The sequence below is a fragment of the Colobus angolensis genome, unplaced genomic scaffold (genome assembly GCF_000951035.1).
Source record: "Colobus angolensis palliatus isolate OR3802 unplaced genomic scaffold, Cang.pa_1.0 Scaffold174, whole genome shotgun sequence".
NCBI lineage: Eukaryota > Metazoa > Chordata > Mammalia > Primates > Cercopithecidae > Colobus > Colobus angolensis.
The window spans coordinates 1,757,067-1,762,580 of NW_012114866.1; positions in this window are offsets into that span (position 1 = coordinate 1,757,067).

Consider the following 5,514-nt stretch of genomic DNA (forward strand, 5'->3'; position numbering starts at 1 on the left):
TTTTTTTTTTTTTTTTTTCTTAAGCTCATTTCTCTTCACTCACATTTCTCAAGGCAGTGAGAGAAAACCCAAAGGCACTTTCAACAGTCTTCCTAGAAACCTCCTCAGCTAGATCATCAAATTCATTAGGTGTGTATCTCATTTTCCCTATTGCCACAGGTGACAGTGCTGTTAAACTTTTCCACTCCTAAATAACAAGGGTCCCCTTTCCTCTAGCTACCAATAAAATGTTATTTGCCTTCAGGCCTTCATTGATAGCCTCCGCAAAACTCTATTGTCTTCATGAACCCTCTTTTTAAAGCTCTTTTGGCTTTTGCCTGGTGCCCAGTCTCAAAGTCAATGATAACTACTTAGGTTTTTGTTATGGCAGCACCCAAATTCTGGTACCCAAATCTCTCTCCGTTACTCTTTTTCTGTATAACAGATGACCTCAAACTTAGTGCCAAAAAACAACCATTATTTTATTATACTCATGGATTTATATACTGAACAGAGAGTAAAACAGAAGGAATAAAACCAAGTATATCAGTTGTTACAGCAAATGTGAGATGGGTCTCATTAGAATACACAGCAGTGGGGAAAAGACATTTTTTGATAGGTTGGGAAGTTCAGAAAGGTTGTAGTAGGGACAGATTTTTTCTAGTCTATGATGCCTGGGGCGTCTGATGGAAGAGTCAATGACTAGGGATGACTCAGTAACTGAGATCTGGAATCTGAATGTTTACTCACTCATATCTGGATTTTGCTGGTCATGTGGTAGGGCCTCATATCTACATATAACTACCTAGAAATGATCACTGAATACTGCTGATTAGGCTTTCTCATACTCAGTGACTGAGTTCCAAGTGTGAAAGTTCCAAGAGAATAAAGAAGAAGCTGTGTCACCTTTTCTGATCCACCCTCAGAGGTCAAATAGCATTGCACAGTTGTCACAGCCAAACCAGTTTCAAAGGAGAAAATATAAATGTCACCTATCTATAGGATATATGTAGTATTGTAGGAAGAGCATGAATGATGAAAAATGTTTTTGTGGCTATCTTTGGAAAATATAATCATCGACAATAGTATTTCCAAACTAAATGTACCATAATTTTAACAATCGAATCTGATAGGAAACCAGCAGAAAGAGGTGATACATATAAACTATAGAATTTGAGAAGAGTTTACTATAGATCGTTTACAATCACTTGATAGGAGTATGGGAATATTATGAGAGATAATGTATTATCCAGGTCACAGTAGTGTTTCCATCCTTAAGTCTGAAAAACACACCTGGTTTTGAATCATACCATATGCATTATGTCTTGTTCCTTTTTTTCAAAAATATGTTTGCAAAATTTGTTCATGTTCTTGCATGCAACTCAAGTTTATTCATTCTCATTATTATATACAATTCTGTTTTATGAAAACAGCACAATTTATCTACTTTCCTGTTGAACATTTTCTTTCTTTCCTTCTTTTTCTTTTTTTAAGTTGTGATAATTGTGAACAATGCCATTCTAAACATTCTTGGTGTATCCTAGTGCTTTAGGATATATACCAGGAGTGGGATGACTGAATCATAGATCACGTGCATCTTCAGCTTTACTAGATAATGCCAAACCATCATCCAGTGTAATTGAAATAATTTACACTACTACAAACTGAAATTAGAATATATTTTTATCCACATATTTGATAATATGTAGTATTGTCAGAATTTTTTTATTATTCAGGCATCATTTGGCTTAATTTTTTCTGATTACTAATAAGATTCTGTATTTTTAAATGTTTATTAGCCATTTGAATTTCCTATTTATAGACATTAACAGTACAAATCTTCTACTTAATTTTCTATTTAGTTTTCTATCTTATTATTATTTTTTCAGATGTCTTCATATATTCTGGGTACAAGTTTTTTGCCAGTTATACAAGTTGCAAATATCTCTATGTCTTTTTTACTTTCCTTAAAATGGCAACATTTCACCCTATGGTTAATTTTTCCCTTCTCTCCTTATGCAGAATAATAATAATACTTAATTTTTTAAATCTTGACCTACCACTAGGTCATAATGATATTTTCTTATGTAATCTTCTGAAAGCATTATAATCTTCCTTTTTACATGTAAGTCTACAAACTATCTAAAGTTAGTATATTTGTTTCATAAGTGGTAAGCATCTAATTTTACTTATTTATTGATGAATATTCAATTGTCTAAAAGAATCTATCAAAAATATATGTATTTTTCCCATTGCTCTGTATTTTAATGAGATCCATTGCACATTTGCTGTAGCAACTGATATACTTGGTTTTATTCTTTCTATTTTACTGTATGTTCACTATGTAAGTTTTTCTTATGTACTTTTCCAATTTAATTCAATTATAGTAGGTTTTCATTCACAATTTTTATTTTTATATTATGGAAGATTTGCATTATCTGAAACAACTATTTCTCTCCATTTCCTGAAACTTAAATACCGATCTCATAATCTATGATTTAACTATTATTAAAAAAAAGATACCAACAATCTTCTTCACTTGCATTCCATATTCCCCTTATTTCCAATTGTATTAGGATAAATATTTTGTATTAGAATAAACATTTTAATGTATTTACTATCCTAAGCTTTATCATACTTCCTGGATAAAAAGTTTAGAAAGCTTTAACATTTCTACGATGTTTACTACTTTCTGAATACCTATATTTCTTAAGATAATTTGGAAATTTTAATGACAAGTGATTATCAAGTTTCCCTTAGAGTATGGCTATATTTGACTATATTAGTTTAAGAGTCATTTTTTTAAGTTTGCTCTTATCCATTACCAGGCTATAATTATCCATTTACATACATCCTTACATGTAACTAAAGAATGAAAGAGAAATTGATTCATTGCTCACCACCTCATTTTCTCCTGTAACTCTCTGGTCTGTTCTATTTATTGCCTCATTAGAACCCTTTAAACCATATTTTTTATTAAATAGATATATTCTGTAAATCTTTCAATATCTCCAAATTATTTCCTTTTATTCTGACATATAATGTTTTAATTGTGCATGAGTCTAGTGTAGCAGTCCCTTTGTCATCTAAAAATGTTATTCTTCACATTCTCAATTCTACTACTTCAGACGAAGTGTCTAACACACTCCAGTGCTACTTTTTTTAATTCTGTGACTTTGTTTTTTATATCATAAAACTTTTAAATTTTTATCTTTACTCCTAGAGTTCACATATTTTACCAGAATATGTGTATGTGCATACCTTTATTCCATCAGTCTTGCCAGGAACTTGATGAGGATTTTAAATTTGAAGATTTAAATGTTGAGAGATTTTCTTCTACGATTTACTTAATCATTACCTCTCATATCAGCTGCTTTTTCTCTTATAAGTACTGTTGATAGCAAGTTAAATCCTTTGTTTTTTTTTCTTCCAAGTCCTTTGTCTTTTTTTTCGTTACTGCCATCTCCTTATATTTTATGTTTGGACATATTTTCCCCTTGATCTTCTAAAATACTGATCACTGTCTCAAAGTGTCCACTTCTTTTCATCTAATTTTTAAATGTGAAAAATTAATTTTTGGAACCAGAAATATGTGTATGTACTATAGGTGAATTTCCATACAGGCTCTTTTTTTGTTTTTAACTTCAAGTTATCAGTGGTGTCCTGTATCAATCGTATTTTGCTACAAATTTCCCAGTCTGAGCATTTTACCTTTCATCTTCTATTTGGCTTTTGGCTCCCTTGAGTGTGCGATTTATAGTTATTTAGCTACTCATGGTTAAATCTTGAGCTCAAATACAGCAGAAGCAAAATAAGCATGGTCAAATTATATTAGGTTTTACTCTCTGGACCAATATTACCTAACTTACCAATTTGTCAGTTATCTGCTAAGGCACTAGGGAGAAGACTCTCTGCTTCACAGTATGAACTTAGAAGAAAATTCCAGGACTCCCTCACCCTTCTGAGTAGAGAGATCTTAGCTACCTGTTCAGATTCCCATGTGTTCAGCTGGTGAGAAAGGGAAGCAAATATGTATTCACCTTAATATTTGTAAAGTTCAGCACCATCTTTTCTTTAATAGATCACAAATCTCTACAGAATAAGTTTTTTTAAAAACCTATAACACTCTGACTGATGTTTAATTCTGAACTGTTCACTGTTGATCACTAGGCTGATTTATGGCCCTACACGAACATTGTCTGTTCTCAATGGTAGATATGAAGATCTTTACCAAATACTTTAGGTCCTGCTTGAAAGCTCCATCATTTGTTGCCCAGGAAATGTGACAGATGATTTATTAGGGTATAAATTTATTAGCTTAGTTTCACAAATGGCTTCAACAACATTTACTTTTTGGCTAACCCAGTGAACTCCGTGTAAAACGAGAGAAAGAGGAAGAAACTCTGGACACAGAGGTATGCAACAGAACAGACCAACATTCAGGAAAACAAAAAGTAAGACAGAAAATTCATGTGATCTAGGGGTTAAGGATTTGCATAAGCTTACAGTAGAAATTCTTATTAGAGAATATAGCAGCCAAGCAAGAGAATGAGGGGTTCGACCTAATGCATCACCCATAAAAATAAAAGTTAGTGTTATAAGTATAAAAATAAAAGCAAGATTAAAATGCTAAAGCATTTCAGAAGTAATAAATTGCTTTCATAGAGAATATAGGTAGAAAAGTCTTGGGAAGTCTTCATAGAAAGATGTATTATTGGTTTCCTGTTGCTGCTGTAATAAATTATCAGAAACTTCATAGTTTAAAAACAACACAAATGTATTGTCCTACAGCTCTGGAGATGAGAAATCTGAAATGGTTTTACTGGGATAAAATCATGATGTTGGCAGAGCTGTCTTCCTTCTGGGTACAGTAGGGGAGATTCTATTTATTTATCTTTTACAGCATATAGAGGCCATCTGTATTCCTTAGCTTGTGGTCCCTTCTTTCACCTTTGAAGTCAGCAGGGCAACATCTTCAGATATCTCCCTAATTCTTACAGTCTTGCCTCCTTCTTATAAGAACACCATTATTACACTGGGACTAACTAGATAATATGGGAATTTTTTCCCTTCTCAATGTGTTCAGCTTAATCAAATTGGCAAAGTCCCTTTTCTCATGTAAGGGAACATATTCACAGGTTTTGGGAATTAAGAGATAGACATATCTGGGGACCATTATCCTGTCTATGACAGTCTACACTCTGGCTCCCAAAGCTTCACATTCATCCCATGTGCAGGTTAAAACTCACCCATGCCAACATCAACACAGGTCTCAATCCACCACAGCGTCAACTCAAAGTCTAAAATTTCATCTAAATGTCAGTGAAAATGTCCCAACTCTTGTCAACTAAATCATCTAAGTCAGGTATGGATGAGATCCTGGGCATAATCACCTACAAGCATATTTCTCTCTTTTTTAAAATTTTTTAAATTTTTGGGGGGGGCAGAGCAAGATGGCCGAATAGGAACAGCTCCAGTCTCCAACTCCCAGCACGAGTGACACAGAAGACCGGTGATTTCTGCATTTTCAACTGA